Source organism: Sturnira hondurensis, unplaced genomic scaffold (genome assembly GCF_014824575.4).
Source record: "Sturnira hondurensis isolate 20B ecotype Veracruz unplaced genomic scaffold, ASM1482457v3 Scaffold0013515, whole genome shotgun sequence".
In the NCBI taxonomy this organism is placed as follows: domain Eukaryota; kingdom Metazoa; phylum Chordata; class Mammalia; order Chiroptera; family Phyllostomidae; genus Sturnira; species Sturnira hondurensis.
The window spans coordinates 3507909-3526438 of record NW_028086146.1 but is presented as its reverse complement, the minus strand read 5'-3'; the positions used below and the strand labels follow the sequence as shown (position 1 = coordinate 3526438).

The 18530-nt window shown below is 43.9% G+C and overlaps 1 protein-coding gene across 1 annotated transcript in view; it reads left to right on the top strand.

Moving 5' to 3' along the window:
• PIP5K1B (phosphatidylinositol-4-phosphate 5-kinase type 1 beta) overlaps positions 1 to 18530 on the top strand; it is a 319864-nt gene that overhangs the window by 92513 nt on the left and 208821 nt on the right. The window lies entirely within an intron of this gene.

Below are 18530 nucleotides of genomic sequence, written 5' to 3'. Positions count from 1 at the left end.
GAGGAGATGGAGGGACAGAGAGGCTAAGGAACTTGCTCGGCTTTCCAAAACGGAGCCAGGCAGTGTGTCATGTGGTTAAGGACACAGACTGGAGCCAGGCGGCTGTGATAAGGATTCCGTGGGTCCTGTGTGTGGAGTCCTTACAGCAATCCTGGGCGATTTCTGTAGAAGTGTTAACTCTCATTCTCCTCATTGTGATGGTGGCAGCTGTCATTGTTGGTGTCTTAATAAGAACAATAATGTTATGGACCTACAAAGAAATCGTTTCTCTAGCATCCTTGGTGAATGAAACACCTGCTTTCATACTCAGGGACATTATACGCTCTATTCTTCAAGGCATTCTTTCCTGTTATAAACTTGAGTGTTTTGGATGTTGAAGGGTTGTTTTGTTCCTTAATTTTATAATTACAGATGACATACAATATGTCAATTTCAGGTATACAACCTAATGATAAGACATTCATATAACTTATGAAGTGATCGCTCTGGTTAGTTCCCATTTGACACCGTACAGTTATTACAATGTTACTGACTACATTCCCTATGCTGTACTTCACACCCCCGTGACTGTTTTTAAACTGGCAATTTTTACACCTTTACCCCTTCCCCTTTTTTGCCCAGTCCCTCCCCCCATTTAACAACCATCAGAATGTTGTCTTGTTTGTTCATTTGTTTTTGTTTTTTTTTTACATTCCACGTGTGAGTGAAATTATGTGGTATTTGCCCTTCTGTGTTTGATTTGTGCCCTTTAGGTCCATTCACGTCGTTGCCAGTGACAAGATTCCATTCCTTTTATGGCTGAGCATTTTGTATGAGTACCACCTCTTTACCCACTTGCCTATTGATGGACACTCAGGTTGCTTCTGTATCTTGGCTGTGGTAAATAATGCTGCAGTGAAATGGGGGTGCATGTGACTTTTCACATTAGTGTTTTGGATTTCTGCAGTGAAGTATCTAAAAGTGGGATTTCTGGGTAATATGATAGTTCTAGTTCTAATTTTTCGAGGAACTTCTGTACTGTTTTCCACAGTGACTGCACCAGTTTACAATCCCACCAACAGCACGTGAGGGTTCCCTTGTCAGATGTTGGAAAGTCTTATACTGAGCAGACATTTCCCTCTGTAATTGCCAGGGTTTACTTCAGTCGGGCTCTCTGGGAAATGCAGAACGAGCCTCCTCTTTTCTAGATAACAGCCTTCCCTTCCCAAATCAGAGACACTTGATTCCTCTAATTACCTCTTCTGAGTTGGAGAAATCGTGAGCAGTTTTTTTAGCGTACTCCCTCTGTGAAATAGGGCTATCATTATTTGGCAGCCAGAATTTTCACAAGATCATAATCCCTTTAAGACTGCTTTCGCTGCTGAGAGAGCAAAGGGTGGTTTAATAGCATGAACCATTGCCAATAATAACTATGAGTGCTAATATTTATTGGCACTCATGGGTCTAGACACTATTTTCAGTGCTTTGCTTGTATGAATTCTTTTAACCCTTGTGACAACCCTGTGAGGTAGTTGTTAAGATTATTTTCATTGAACAGATGAGAAAAAACAAATACATTTTCTTAAGTCTTAGTTTGAAACCTTTTTTTCTGTTGAATTTAGGTTCTTTTTGTCTTTTCCTTAAGAACAAACTTTTTTATTTGCGAGAAAGCCAATCTTCCACCTTGCTACTGCTGTTGCTTTTATTTTGAATCAAATATATTTATAAAAAGCATGGCTTTAGACATTATAACCATGTTAGAGAAAGCGGTAGGAGATTTAGCAATAAGTAAAGAAAGGAAATCATGCTTTACATATTTTAAACTGATTTGCTGTTTGAAGTAAGAAATCCCCAAACCACAAATTTCAGATTGTTCTTTATTTTCTTTTTATAATGTGCACATACACATGCATACATATGCTTGATCATATTTGAGTTGCACAGTATCCTTGGGTGTCCTTAGGTAATTGTTCCCAGGGAAACAAAAGCAGGAACCATTCTGACCCTCCCTTTCCCCCTCCAAACACTACGAATTAAAAATGTGTTGTTATTTAGAGGAAAAGTGACGGCAGGGTCTAAAGACCGATCTAAAACCTTTCATTACCTAAATAATAAGCTCTATAAGGGGCCCTCCATGGAAGGCAGAGATTTCAATTCATAACAATTGGGCAATCCTTGAGAAGCTATTATTTTTTAAGTTTATTTCATAGAAAATCACTTTACAATTGAATAAAAGGACCCCCCCCACACACACACACACTCACAAAAAAAAACCCTTCAACACATTTTAGAATTGGTGCTTAGATTTCAGGTTCATAGTGTCATGTGCCAGCATGAAACATTTATTTGTTCCAAAGGGTTAGTATCATTTTTAGTTCAACAAATAGTTTTACATCTCTTCAAAAGTGACTTTTCATCCTATTTGTAGCTAGTTTGAGAAATAATTTGTCATAAGGAGGTCAGGCAGGTAACATAGTCAAGTCGCATGCGTGCACAACCACATCTGCGTGTACCTCTGTGAACACACATGGATACTGCTGGCAAGAATGTTTTGTGTGCCCTGGCTGGTGTAGCTCAGTGGACTGAGCACGGGCCTGCAAACCACACGATCACCGGGCCTGCAAACCACACGATCACCGTTCAATTCCCAGTCAGGGCACATTCCTGGGTTGCAGGCCAGTTCCCAGCAGGGGATGCATGAGACGCAACCATACATTGATATTTCTCTCCTTCTCTCCTTCCCTTCCTCTCTAAAGATAAATAAATAAAATCTTTTTAAAAAAGAATGTTTTGTGCTTTGACTGTAATCAACGTTTCTGAATTCCATGTGCTGACCTGAAAGAGAAATGGGTGTTTGGTTCTGGTACCTAGGATCTCTGTGCCTGATTTCTATTTCTCTGTTTGAACTAGTGGAATAAATACTTGGGGAGAGGTAAAAATCTCTCATTAACAAATCCTAAGGCAGCGTAACTGCAGCTAGAGAAAAGAAAACCTATTGCTTGTATTCACCTGCGAAGGTTCGGTCCTGTATCGGTGCCAAGGGTAGTTCTTGTTCTCCAACTGCCTAAAACAGTCTTCCAAACCAAACTAATGCCTGAGGCTTGGCTACCAGGGCACGTTGTGAAAGAAGACAATTGAGAAAGATCTTTTGTGCCCTCACAAAGTAAAATAGTTGGTTGAGGTTACCATCCATTCCTGTGATTGAGGCAATACCTGCCCTTTGCTTTAAGGACAAAGAATGACTTCACTGGGGCGACACCAGGAGGATTACTAGAGTCCAGTGACGAGCAGCTATGGAGTGTTGATATCTTTTGGAAAGAAAAATATGAGATGTGCGGGAGAGAATGAGAGTGGGGCGATGACACGGATGGGCTGGGTGTTTCTTTTGGCACGTGAGCCCTCCCCAGACTACCATTGTGAGCTCCCCGTTGGGTAAAGAATGACCTTGGTGGTAGTTTTCTTCCTGCCTGTTCGTTTGCTGTTTATTCCACTTTGCTGGGGATTTGGAGTTGGGCCAGGGTGTATTTAAGATTTTCTCTGAGTGTCCTTCTTTTAATTTCTCTTCTTTTGAGTCTTTTGGAGGAGACAAAGGTAAACAATAATAGTGCTAACACTTGCCAAGTTACTTTGAGTCAAAAATTACAATTCTTGCCCTGGCTGGTGTAGCTCAGTGGATTGAGTGCGGACCTGCGAACCACACCATCGCGGTTCAATTTCCAGTCAGGGCACATGCCTGGGTTGCAGGCCAGTTCCCAGCAGGGGACTCAAGAGAGGCAACCATATATTGATATTTCTCTCCTTCTCTCCTTCCCTTCCTCTCTAAAGATAAATAAACATCTTTTAAAAAAATTACAAAATCTTTTAAAGAAATTACAATTCTTAGTGGTCTCTACTAATTTATACCAGTCTTATAACTGAGTTAAAATCTATGCTTATGTATATGGTCTTTCTGAAGACTCCATTTCACCATACCACTTGTTACAAGATATTTCTAAAATGCAAACTTGAAATGCAATTTTAATGGGCTACCCTGTAACTTCAGAATTAAATCAAATGATGCAGCATGAGTGAAAAGAGACGCCTCTGCTTCCACAGATCCCCTGAATTTCAGTACCTGCCACTCTGAGCTGCCTGAGGTTCCCCAAGGCTTCATGCTCCTATAGCGTGGCTGCGCTTTGACAAGCTGTGCCCTCTGCTTAGAGTGGCTCTTCCCTATTCTTCTACAGTCTGTACCGACATTCTCTCCTTAACTAACTCCACCCGAGGAGTATGTCTTCTGGAGAGTCTTTCCTGGTAGCCCCTGTTTCTCCAGCCTGGTCAGTTAGATGGCTTTCTTTTGTCATGCTGTTATACCCAGGGCTTCCTTCTACAAAGGCAGTCAGCAGGCTGAATTGTTTTTATATGATTCCTTGTCTATTTGTCTTCTGTGAAAACAAACCTCAGCCTTTTACTTCGGTCCCTAATGCCTGTGCACAGCATATTGTAGTTGCTCAAATTTGTGTTGAGTGGGCCCTGGCTGGTGTAGCTCAGTGGATTGAGCGCGGGCCTGCGAACCAGACGATCGTGGTTCGATTCCCAGTCAGGGCACATGCTTGGGTTGCAGGCCAGTTTCCGGCAGAGGTCAGTTCCCTGCAGGGGATGCACCAGAAGCAACCATACATTGATGTTTCCTTCCTCTCTCCTTCCCTTCCCCTCTAAAGATAAATAAAATATTAAAAAAAAAATTTGTGTTGAGTGGATGATTAATGGATGGGTAAATGGGCAAGCAAATGGCACAGACTATTTTTAAGAGAAAGGAATGTAGTAAGAAACTTAGTGGAACAAATGTAGCCATGTGGCTAGGCTCTATGGTTTGCCAAGAGACTAAAATTCATTCATTAAGCAATTTTGGTTTGAGCACCTATTACGTGCCTCACACTAGCTCATCTCTTAGGGTACATCCATGTGCCAAACAAAAACTCCCACCCTTTTGAAGTACATATTCTGCCTACATTCTAATAAAGTAAAGGGAGGGTGGCAATAAACATCACAGGTAAGTAAGTCACATAATATATACAGTGAGGAATAGTAAGGAGGTCAGGATGGCTGAAGCAGTTACTGAAGGGAAGAAATAGTTGGAGGGGGGCTTACAGAGGCGGGCAGGAGTGGGGATTGTTGCAAACCCAGAAGACGTAGATAGGGTCTTGTGTGCCACTGAAGGACAGTGGCTTTGATGATAAGGGATGGAGAGCCATTGCAGAGGTATTTATCAGAGAAGAGGCATGATGTGCCTTAGATTTTAAAAGGAACACTCTAGCCATGGCTGGTGTGGCTCAGAGGATTGAGTACCGGCCTGCAAACCTAAAGGTCACCAGTTCTCTTCCCAGTCAGGGCACGTGCCTGGGTTGCAGGCCAGGTCCCAGGGTGGGGACATGCGGGAGGCCACCAGACATTGATGTTTCTCTCCGTCTCTTTCTCCTTCTCTTCCCCTTTCTCTAAAAATAAATTTTAAACAATTAAAAGGAAATAAATAAAAGGAGTACCCTTGCTGTGTCGACATCAGCCTGTGAAGGGCAGGGTTAGAACAGGGGACTAGTTAGGATGTTTTCTAGCAATCCAAGTGAGAGAGAATGATGATTTGGATGAGGGCGGTAGCTGGAGAAAGTGGGGGTGAAGTGGTTAAATTCTAGGCGTATTTTGAAGGCAGAGCGACCAGATTTTGCTGACAGATTTAAAGTGGGCATGAGAGAGAAAAGTTAAGGATGATTCCAAGATTTTAGGCCTGAGCAACTGGAGGGATGGAGTTATCATCAACTCAGATATGGAAATCTTTGAGTAAGATTTTTTTTTTAATTTTTAATTTTTTGGCTGTAGACATGAGGATAGGTGGAAGGTGCTTTAGGAGCTAAGTTTTGGATATGTTAAATAAATGATCCTTATTAGACATTCAAGTGGCAATGTCAAGTAAGCAATTGGATATTTGAGTCTAGCGTTCAGGAAAGAAGACTGGGCTAGAAATCTACAGATAATTGGAAGCTGGCTGCCTATTGACTATATTTAAAATCACTGAAATAATACATGTGGCCAGTCAGGGGTCACCTGACTCTGACTGGGATTGTAAGAACTGGGTCTTGGGGAATTCTCTAACATTAAGAGGTCGGGAAAAGGACACCGAGAAGGAAGCAACCAGGGGTGTTGTATCCTAGAAACTATGTGAAGAAAATGTATGAAAGAGGGTGATCGGGCTGGCAAGAAATATTCAAAGTCATGAAAAGCAGGGACCTACAGCCAAGATTGTTCCACCCAGCAAAGATAACATTTAGAATCAAAGGGGAAATAAAGAGCTTCCCACACACACACACACACAAACTAAAGGAGTTCCTCATCACCATGCCATGATTAAATGTTAAAGGGACTTATTTAAGAAAAAAGATCAAAACTGTGAACAATAAAATGGCAAAAATATGAATCTATCAACAATTAAATCTAAAAGACAAACTAAGGAAAGAAGAACAGAGATAGAATCATGGATACAGAGAGCATTTTGATGGTTGCCAGATGGGAAGGGGGTGTGGGGAACGGATGAAGAGGTGAGGGGACTAAGAAGTACAAAACGTAGTTACAGAATAGCCATGGGAATATAAAGTTCTGTATAAGAAATGGAGTAGCCGATGAACTTAGACGTGTGACCTATGAACATGAACAGGGTGTAGGGATTGCCTGAGGGAATGGGGGGGTCTGGGTGGAGGGGGCAAAGGGGGAAGAATTGGGACAACTGTAATAGCATTATTAGTAACATATAATTAAAGAATAAAATACAAACCCTCCTCAGAAAAAGAAAGAGGATGGTCAAGTGTGTCCATTGCAGTTGGCAAGGCAGATGAGGATTGGTTATTAGCACTGGATTTAGTAACAGGTAAGTTACAGGTCACCTGTGGCGTGAGTCATTCCATTGGTGTGAAGGGCTGGAAGTCTCGTTGGATAAAGAACTAAAGTGAAAGGTCGTCCCTTCCCCCTTCTTATTGGTAAATTGTTATTAAGTATTTCACAAGAAATATCCCATCATATATGATCATATTTAATTACATATGATTATAGTTTGGGGGAAAAAACTAGGACAAATAAAACGATTTTATTTCCTTTTTTTTCATTATTGCAAGGGAGAAAATCCTTAAGTAAATGTTTTCACTCCAAACATGAATAAACTGTTAAAGTGTTAAAGCCAAAGACATACTGATTCACTTCCGTCATGAATTTGTCTGGTTCATTTTATTCCCTTGTCACTTTTTTTCTCTTGATGGGTTTTTTTTTTTATTCTAAATTGAAATTTAATTCCACACCCATGACACAATTATTTCTGTAAGTTTGGCCCAGTTTCCTAACCCAGAGACATTTTCCTCTTCAGTGAGTGCTGTGAATCTTTTTAAAGTAGTTCATTGTCCTCTTAGGTTTTATTTAGGAACAGATTTTTTTCCCTATTCCTTTTTAATATTATTGCTGTGTGGCAGGAGAGGAGAGCACCTGTAATGATAAGAAAGAAAGAATGCTTTCCTTACTTTGAATGGCTCAGGATTTATCCTAATCACAAAATATTGTCAAGTTTATTCTTATGGGTTAGTCAGCTGCCCCAATACTTTATAGAAGAGGACTCAGGGACGTCGGAGCCGTGTTTCTCCCCCGGAGGGGAGACAATGCCTTCTCCTGGAACTACACTTTCCTGATACCACATTTCTGCCTTTTAAGACTCCAGTCAAGTGCTGCTTTCTCCATGGAGCCTCTTCTGCTTCTCCAGGCTCTAGGTATATTGCCTCTCTCTGAATCACTGTGCTACCTTCTGCCTGTAGCCCTTAATTTTGTTGTTTACGGGGCGGGGGTTGGAGGTAATGTAATAGTTAAAAGCACAGCCTCTGCGGACTTGGAGGGCTGCGTTCCAGACCTAGCTTCCCCAATTCCCAGCTCTACGACTAAGCAAAGTACTAAATCTTTGTATACCTTGGTCTTTTCACTTGTTAAATGGGAGTGGTTCTACCTCAAAAGTAGTAAAAATTAGAGTGGGTAAAACTTGTAATATTATTCGTCAGAAAACTGGTAACTTGAATAGATGGAAACATGAATATATGAAATGTATAATATATACTTATATATTTATATTCATATATAATACGTGAAATAATTCCCTACCTTTATGGCAGATTGCCTGAAAGGGACAATGGCTTATGTTTCTTTCCTTATACCAATTCTTGTCTGTAGAAGGAACTCGGTACTTATTACAGTGCTTAGGAAATATGGAGTGTTAGTTCATGGGAATTGTGAGATGCATGTCGTAATGTGTTTCGTTGTTGCACGTTGTGACTGGCTTTAGCCTTTAGGAAATCTTTGAGACTAAAACTCACAATGCCCAGTCTAGGGCAGCGGTGTTGCCACTTTGATGGCATATAACGTCGATACGCTTCACTTTTAGTTTTTTTACTATCCATGAAAATTGTTGGGGTTTCCCAACAATTTCACAGCTCAGGATACAGAAATCTGCTTTAATAATCTGCTTTAATTTGATACACAATCTATCAAATTCTGTACAATTAGGAGAGGAGCTTAGGTGGCATTTACATTTAAGCAAGCATTCATAAACCGTGTGTTTTAATAATGCGAAAAATATTAGGAGGAAAGAGCTAAATAGGCTAAAACAAACAAATTACACTTTCTAAGGATAAAAGCAATATTAGTTAACTTTGGAGACTAGAAAATTCCAGTAAGCAGAAAAGCGGGACGAGCCACTGAGATGCCACTGTTTACACTCCCATGCATATTGTTCCCGGCTTCTTCCGTGACTGAACCTGCACGTGTAATTTTCACACAGAATGGCATTTTACAGTACAGTCAGCTCCATAAGATGCTTTTTCCCATGTCATATACAATGAATGTTTTAAAATCTATTTCTGCATTATTGACCTTCTATTACTGTACTATATTAGTTAACCAACTGTTTTTGTCTCTTTAGGATGTTACAATTTTTCTCAACAATGGGGTTCTGATATACATCCGAACAACTTAATCAGATTTAACGACCACAAAGTTTCCTTGGAATTGCCCGTGTAAAATAGCTGTCATGTTTATTTAATTTAGTTTTGTCCATTTAAAAAAGATTCTTTCCCAGTTTTGAGTGATTTAGCTGATGGTCACATTTGGAGCTCCTCCTGCGTGTGACTGCAAAGAAAGCACAGTTCTCTGACGGTAACGTGTATGTCAGATTTTATTCATGTGTCTAAGACGGCCTTTTCCTCATTTGATCCGAACTGGAGAGTTCTGACAATGTCATCAGGAGAAGTTGTGCTGAGGTCTTCACTTCGTAACTAGACTGATCTGTGACTCAGGGTCGGTGAAGTCCCCCATAGGTCGTTTCTTGCTGCCCTGCCATTTCTTCTCATTAAGGCTGCTGCCATTCTTCCACTGAGAGAAAGGCTGGGGGGTGATGGAGAAGGAACCCAGAGGTAGATATTTGACCCACCCGCAGATTTAAGGTTACTACCCATTCCATCTTTCATAGCTGTAGAAACTTGAGATTCCACATTGTTTTTAGTCAAGATGTTATCAAATATTGCCTCCAGCTGTCCACCAAAACTTCTCAGAAGTCTTCTCCTTAAAAGGAGAATATTTCTGTTTTGTGCACCTAAAAATGACAAAAAAATCTCTTAAATATGTCATGCTTATCAATAGTATAGCTATGAAATATAGTCATCAAATGTATAGGTCTTAGAAAAAGGAATAGTAGAGAAGACTTTTAATCATTTGTTTTTGTAGCAAATAGCTGGCCCATACCTACTATGTTGAGGTCCTGTGCCAGGGGCTGCTGTTCCAAAGAGGAGTAAGCAAGTCCTGAAGCTGCTCTTGGTGGGCTACACATATCAGAAGAAAGTCAGTGCTTTGTAGTACTTTGCTGCAATGAATAATGACCTATACCCAAGATACTACAGGAATTGAGAGGAAGGAAATAACAAAAGGTGTTTATGGAGAAAATAACTCTCTCCCAGGTTGATAAATGAAGAGGCATTCCCTTGGGGGATGAGGAGGACATGGAAAGTGTCTTGCAAAGTGTGCAAAGGACAGTGCGTATATATTCTAGGAATTTCCAGCGAGCAAGAATTGCAGTGTTCATTTAAAACAAGTCTTTAGCTAAGTCTAAAAATTTTTATTAATTTGTTTTATTATTTTTCTATGTTTATGGCTTTTAAAAAACTAATTATTTCTTTTTAGGAAATTAATAAGTCTTTTGATTCTAAAAGAGTAAATGAAATGAACATGAATGAATAAGGTGTTCTTGTAGCCACTTCCTATCTCAAGGACATACTTTGTTCCAGGCCTTAAGAGGTAATAGCTTAGAAATTATGACTGGAGAATCTCAGAAATATAAAGATAGAAGAGACAAGGAATGTTTACTTCAAATTCTCTTCTAAATTGTCCATGCCTTTAGTAATACTCCGCAATATAACCAGGACCGCCGTGCACATCTGTTGATCTTAGCATTGAAAACACCTTGAGCTCTGCATTCTGAGATTTCAAACACACTTGGTGTATATAGTGGAAAGGAACCAGAGGTTTACTAAGTAGATATGTTGTCAGAAAGCTGTAATGATCTTATTTAAATATTTCCCACATTAAATAAGGTATGTAGTACTATTATGTTACTGTCATGGTTTTGGGGGGCGGTTTTAGGGGTTTTTTTCCGTAAATGAATTTGCACCCATGATAATTTTTTAAGAATTGTCTATGGCATTCCGCATAATAGTCAATCTGAATACCTGGAAAAGATAATTTATTGGAGCCTAGATTTTCATTAAACTTCCTCAAAGTATAATGACTCCTTTATTAATTTTGATCTTATTTTATTAACAAGCATTTTTTAAGTTTAGGAAACATAATTAACCAAAATCTGGAGAGTAATAAGTGGGTGAATTTCTAATATGGTTGTAACATTGTTCACTTGGTATATAGTATATCTTGAGCACCTACTAAGGGCCAGACACTGAGCTTTTAGGAACAATTTTATCTCTAGTTTCTAATAGAGATCAATCCCCTGGCCTCCTGGAGTTTCTATTACAGTGAGGGGAAATAAACGAGAGAGAGGTAATGAAATAATTGCCAGTTGCCAATTACAGTAAAGGTGAGGAAGGAAATACACACAGGTCTGAGGACTTGAATCACAGAGAAGCACCCGCGTTGATAGGCTGGTCAGGGAGAAGCGTCACAGCCTGGGAGAGGCATGTGCAGACTCCTTGAGCAAGAAAGAGCCTGGTGGGTTGAAGTCAGGCTAGTGGGGCTGAAGCTAAGTGAGTAAGGGGAAAAACAAACTGAGTTGAGGTTGAAGAGCCAGGTAGGCGGTACAGGAAAGGTAGGTCAAGGTAAGGAGTTTGGATTTTATTTTAAATATAATGCAGAGGCATTAGAGATTTTTTATGCAAGAGACTATCCTGAACAGAGTTCCTTTTCATGGTCATTCTCCCCTGTGGAGAAAGGAAGCAGGGAGAGCGATTAGGAAGGAGACTGTTGTGTTAGTCTAGGCAAGAGATGCTGATAATGGGCTGGGGGAGAGCAATATGGATGGAAGGGAGAGGTGACTGTGAGAAAGCAGCAGGACTTGGGTGAGGGCTAGGTGAGGGGGTGCAGAAAATGGGGAGGAGTAGACTGACATTGGATAAAATGGGGGAGTCAGGAAGGGCGGGAGTAGAGGGGTATGAGTTCTGTTTAGGACCTTCCATGTCTCATATACTGTTGAGAAACCCAGGGGGAACTGTCATTCGGACGTGCAAGTCCAAAGCTCAGAACAGATCTGGGCTCTGCCTGCAATTGTATTTGAGATGACCATGCTGCCCATTGTATATTGGATTTCATAGATTTTTAAAAAGGCATTTGTAATATAACTGATAGTACTGAAACTATCTGTAGTAAATATCCATTGTTCATCAGTGACTCAGTCATTATGCAAATGAATGAAGTCTTCTTTGGTGATTCTTCCTTTATTATAAATGCCCCAGCATGGTACACAAGAGCTTCCCAGCAGAACCTTCCAGATTTGTGCTAGGCCTCTCCCCAGCCTGTGCCCTTTTGTGTCTACCATGACAAATAACAGCTACTTTCCAGAAGGCACGGTGTTGCCCCACCTCCGTGCCTTTGAAAATGCTGCTTTTGTGCCCTGGAAATACTCACCCCAGCCTTTTCTTCCTTGCTCTCTGCTAGTCATTATTTAAGATACAGCTCGGGCAGATATCACCTCCACAGAGGAGCCTGCCGGAGTCCAGGCCGTGCCCCTGCCAACCTGTGTTCATCCCATCTGAGCACCGATTACACTGTTCCATGGCTGCCAATCACTTCTGCCTCTTAGGAGATTCTGCCTTTACACCCAGGCAGGAGGGGCCCTGCCCTCTTCAAAACCACCTAATCTGGGTCTTGTACTTAAAAAGCCCCTCCTCTGGCTCAGCCCCTTCTCCACTAAGCAACAAGTCTGAGAGGCCACAGCGATGGTCCAAGCCAGAGCCCAGGGACTCCTTTCCCATGCCACACTCTGTGGAACCAGGAGCCCAGACCCCAGAACTCCCTGCCCAAATGACCCAAAGCCAGCTTCCAGGGCCTGGGCTTCTTTCCCAAGGCCGTCCTCCTGAGGGAGAGCCATGCCTCAGAGAGTGCGCTGTTGGGTGTGGAAGACAGTGAGCGCTATCTGCAGGGGTGCCTACACATGTGTGCACAAGGCCCTCAGAGAGGTGGCTCAGGACCGCAGCGGGGAAGAGAAGGTGCTGGGCCAGGGGTCAGGAGCCAGCCCATTCTGTCCCAGAACCCTGAAGAGAGTGAGATTTCTAAATTCAAAGCGCTTCCCACAGCAGGTTCCTTTAAAGGACTGAAAACAGGGATGCTGTTGGGGGCTGAGGTACGTGTGGGCAGCGGGTGCCCAGTTTAGGCTGGGGAGTGAAGAGAAACCCCATGGCATATGGTATGTGGGCCTCTGTTCGTTCTCTTTCCCGGACTCTGCAGTTGTTGGGGGTGGGCCTTTCCTAGTGCCAGTGCAGGAGGTTTGGGCCGAGCATGCCTTTCCCCCAGCACCGAGCACAGGACCGACACGTGCACAGAGGTTTGTTCAGTGAAGGAATAATCCAGTCCTCCGTGGATTCTCTGGCCTTGGGATGAGTCAGGGGCAGTTTGGCCTCCACTGCTCCCTGCTTATTGATGGACCCATCCTGCTGATGGTCTGTGGTTGGGCCCTGCCTAGAGGCTACAGCAGTGCTGTGTGTGGTTCCACAAAGGTGCCTGGCTGAAGGGCACCCGAGGCCTGCTTTCCAGCCTGCACTCAGCGGCCAAGCCCTGCACGTGCTGATGGAAAAGGGCCCCATTTTTGCAGGGTTGAACCTGCCCTGCGGAGATCTTTTCTTCTCATTCTCCAGAGAGAGGTGGGCTTTTGCTAAGTCAGAAGAGGTGTTTTTAGTGGGGGAGGGTTGTCATTCAAACAAAAGTGTTCTAAGCTTCCAAGGTTATGGGAGGGTCGGATAGTTGGGTTCCTGGCTCTAAATTCTCCATTACTATTAAGTTCTTGAGATGCTTAAACAATAAGCTCTTCGAATGTCAGAATATTTTGAACTGCGGCCTCCATACCTGCATCTCCTCCTTCCCCCTCCCCCAAAACTCAGACACCGAACTGTTGATCCCAGTCACAGCTATCCATGCCATTTCCCGCTCTCCCAGGCCCATCTGGATTAGCACCTGCTTTCCCCACATAGATCGTCTATAGGTATTTTAAGCTGTCACTTTCCCCATACTCCTCTGCTGGCCTTCTGATAAAGTGAATTGAAATTGTGTGGAGTGGAGAGGGGTGCCGGGTGCTATGTTTGAGCTTCCACCCAGTCCCGTGCATTCTGAAGATAACTCCCTGGAGGGCTCTCCAAGGGCCAAGGGCAAGCCTGGGTGGGAGTGAGCCTGGAATTCCAGGGAGACTTAGCAGTATTAACAGGAGGGAAAGGGCATGTGCTTTTTCCAGGGGCTGTTAATTATCACAATAATGCTCCATTCTTTCTGGGTTTCTTTCTGTTGGACTGAATTACTAGCCATAGGTTTAGCCTAGTCCTTGACACTGAGAAAAGAGGGTATGTTTGGTACTGAGACGTCAGCACAGCAGTGAGCTTCGAGGCAGCCTGCCAGTTGTGTGAGATGTGAAATATATCCTGAAGCTGAAGATTTGAAATTTTTTCCCCTATTTTCAAATCATAGGAACTGAAATAGTTTAATAACAAGATTAGGAGTGACTCCTGTAGACTTAATACAGCACTTGACAAGAACGCTTTGTCAGAGTGGACTGAGTCTCACCCAACACCTAAGTGAAAATGCAGAATGATATTTTCACTTAAAGGGAAGGTCACTTTGCAGACCACAGTGCCGTAGGTGTATGTATCCACGTAGGGTTTGAAGACCAGGAGCAGCCCCTCTCAGAGAGGCCCAAACTCGGGTCGAACCCTTCACTCTTTAGAGCAGTTGCTATATGGGGTCTTGCTTTGTTTTACAGCTAATGCTGTGACACATTCTAACGGGGTGAAGGGTGGAGGTTTGCCCCGGCGTGTTGTGGCCTCGTTAGGCCTCTTGTGCCATTCTAGAAGCAGTGAGCCCATGGAGAGTGAAGGCTGTGTGAGAGCATCGCAGGAAACATGAGAAGATACTCCTGGGGGAAACCATGAGCGTCTCTGGGTGGTGGAGACAGCTGGCTGCTTTTCTTTTCTTTTGTGATTTTCTGTCTTGATCCAGTATTTCTGTAACAGATATGACTTGCGTTTATAATCATCTTTTAAAATACTTAAAAAGAGAACCCATTTGAAGAAACTGAGAGAAGCTTGTGTGAAGTGAACCAAAAACAGGAAAGTAACGGAAAAGAAGGAGGAGGGAGGGAAGGAAGGAAGGAATGAAGACAAAATCTCCCGTGGAAGTGTTCGGGATGCTACATTGATCACAATCCTAGTTCTTCATCTTGTTTCTCACTCTCGAAATTGAACATTCATTTACTATCCAATGCTAAAAGGAAGGAAGAAGAAAACATTTACTAAGCACTGACTTAACTTGTAAGGATGAACATAATCCTCCCCCATCCTCAAGACAGCTTATCCTAGGGTGGCAGACATTCTCATATGCGCATTGATTTAACTCTTAGCTTTTCAGTCTGCCCATGTGCCGGGCGCTGTGCTAGGTTCTGTAAGTTACAGGTAAATACAGAAGGTTACCTGCCCTGAAAGTGACTGGAGCTATACTGGAAAGAAAGGAAATTGAAACCCGCGATTACAATGCAGTCAGTGGGGGTCACAATAGGGGCAGGGCACCCTGGGAGCCCAGAGGAGAGGCGTTGGACCTTGGCATTGGAGGAGTCAGAGCGCATTCACAGAAGAAAGTGATGCCTGAGCTGCATCCTTTTGGACAAGGAGCCCCTAGGCAGGGAGAGAGGGCAGTGNAACATTTACTAAGCACTGACTTAACTTGTAAGGATGAACATAATCCTCCCCCATCCTCAAGACAGCTTATCCTAGGGTGGCAGACATTCTCATATGTGCATTGATTTAACTCTTAGCTTTTCAGTCTGCCCATGTGCCGGGCGCTGTGCTAGGTTCTGTAAGTTACAGGTAAATACAGAAGGTTACTTGCCCTGAAAGTGACTGGAGCTATACTGGAAAGAAAGGAAATTGAAACCCGAGATTACAATGCAGTCAGTGGGGGTCACAATAGGGGCAGGGCACCCTGGGAGCCCAGAGGAGAGGCGTTGGACCTTGGCATTGGAGGAGTCGGAGCGCATTCACAGAAGGAAGTGATGCCTGAGCTGCATCCTTTTGGACAAGGAGCCCCTAGGCAGGGAGAGAGGGCAGTGGCATGCCAGGCTCTGGAGTGAAGGCAAAGGCAGGAAGCGAGGCTGGAGTCGCGTAGCTTCTGGGAACTCTAAGTCGTTCCACGTGGCTGCAGCCCTGTGGGGGGCAGGCAGCAAGGTGAATGAGTTCAGGAGGCCAGGTCACGAGAGGTCAAATGCTGTGCTGCAGACTTTGAGTTTCCTCCCTGAAGCAGTGGGAAGCCACTGCAGGATTTTAAAGGAGAATGGCAGAGGCCGATTTGCGTTATAGGAAGGTCTTTTTACTAAGATTATGCCCCAGTGAGGCAGGCACTTTAGGAGGTTGAAGCAGAAATCTGTGGCAAGAAACGAAATCTCAGTTAAGGTAGTAACAGGCAAAAGGTCGAGAAAGAGTCAGAATCAAAGTACATTAAGGGGATAGATGGGAAAGAACTGGGATGGGCTGTAGGATGGCATGGAGGTGGGGGATAAGAAGTCCGATGGCCCCTTGAGTTCCACCTTGGTTCCAGGTGGATGATGGTAGCATTCTCAGAGAGGGGTGGAAACGATAACCTGAAGTTGGAGCATAAGGGATTCATAGTGCTTGTAAGACACTGTAGGAACCCTAGAAGCGATTGAAAATGGAGATCTAGAGCTCAAGAAAGAGGCCTAGACTCAAGAGTTATTTGGGAGTTATTACAAGTCGGTTGCATGAACCTGCTGGTAACGGAAGAGATTATTTAGAAGGAGTGAGAAGGATGCAGAAGACCACGAGGAACATGAATATTGAAGAGGCATCCAAGGAAAGGGGAACCTGCTGAGGAGACTGAGAGGTGTTCAAAGTGGCAGGGGAAAGCCAGGGGCTTCAAGAAAGGAAAACCAGGCGTGTGTGGAATCCTTGCCATGCTTGTTTTCAAGTGTGCCGCCCATGGGAAAAAGAGCAAAGGGCAAATGACAAGTGGCAGAAATGCCCAGACTACCCGAGTTTTCCCTCTAACTAGTTTTTCTGGACACAAGCGTCTACTAATATCTCATTCCAGAACAATTGGGAATACCAGTTTCTTTTTGCTTATTTAACTGAGCACATTGCCTCTCCAAGAAAAATCAGGCTTCTGCTAGGGAAGAACATGAGGAAAGGGAGTGGGGGTGGGCAGTGGCAGTGCTGACCATGCAGGGTAGCCAAGGGAAGAGGGACTCTCCCGAAAGGAGGGCTGGTCAATGTCAGTTCAGCAAAGATGTCAGTGCCTACTGTGTGCACGATACTTTCAGCTCAGTGCTTCAGAGAAGTCCGGGAAAATCATGAATGATACCGTGTTGCTTCAGCAACACGGAGTCCAATTATGAACGTGGGCTGGTTATGGGTGAGGTCAGATTGTTGGGCAACCAAAAGAGAATGGGAGAGGAGGAAGCGAAGGCAGGGGTGGGCACTAGTCTTTGGAGGATTTGACCTTGAATGTGTGGGGAGTGAGACAGGTTGCAGCTAGAGGGGAACATCAGGGCGAAGGAGAGGTGTCAGAAAGGAGCTGACATGTTCATATTCTCAAGGTAAAGAGCCAGATGAGAGAAAGAAGGTGACAATCCAGGTAAAATAATACGTGATGGGGAGAGGGCTGCAGACAGGCGTGTGCTGCAGGGGACACAGAGCACACCGTAGAGAAGGGTGCGATGGTGGGAATTGGTGCTCACGAGTTCCCTGGTGGAAAGGTGGCAAATGAAGGCATCGTTCACCCCTCTGTGAAGCAGCAGGCAAGATGTGGTAATTGTCAGGTAGGGGACCTAAGGAAATAAAGCCCTAAAAGGGGCAGTGCTGACAGGCTGTAAGAGCCCCACTCTGGGTGTGGGCAGCTTGTACCTCCACCCTGGTTCTGCCACCTACGAACTGTTCAATGTCAGTTCTGCGTGAACTTGGGCGAGTCGTTTAACCTCTCTGAGCCTCCGCTTTCTTGTCTGCAAAATGAGAAGAATAACAGGAACCTGTTACTTGGAATTATTGGGAGAATTAAATGAGTTAATTCAAGTAGTCCTTATAACAGTGCCTGGCACAAAAATGCGCTCTGTGTACATCAGCCATTATAATTATCATTAACGGAACTGCAGGCAAATGCAGTCCGGAGTCATGGAAACACCGGGATATAAGTGATTGATGGAGGGTTATGAGAACACAGCCAAGAAGTCACTGTGTTCTTCCAGGATGGAAGGAATCAAGGATGTCCTCAGAGAGCTGAGACACTTGACGGATACACAGGGTTGTGGAGAGGCTGTTTCAGGTTGAAGAAACACTGTGGGCACAGGCGCAGGGCCATGGAGAACCCACCATGCTATGGAAGAGCGTGCCCTCCTGAGGCTTGAGAGGGAGGCTGTGAGGCACAGGGTGCAATGTGCAGGCAGTCACCTGCCACCTGTCACCTGCCACCTCAGCTCTGACTGTTGCTCTCTGTTGCTCCTGTCACCTGCCACCTCAGCGAGAGAGGACAAGCATCTGCAGGGGGGCAGTGGGCACAGGCTGTGCAAGGCCTTGATGCCCCCAGTCTCCTTGTAGCCACAGGAAGTTCAGAAGCCGAGAAGAGAAAGATGTGGTCTGTCTCGCATGCTCTCACTCCTCACAACTGCCCTGTGAGAGAGGTACTATTATTTCCACCAATTCTCAGATGAGGAACAAAGGCACACAGGGTAAGTGACTTGAGGTCATCCAGCTGGTAAAGCAAGGAGGTCTACTCTGGGATCTGTTCAGTGACCA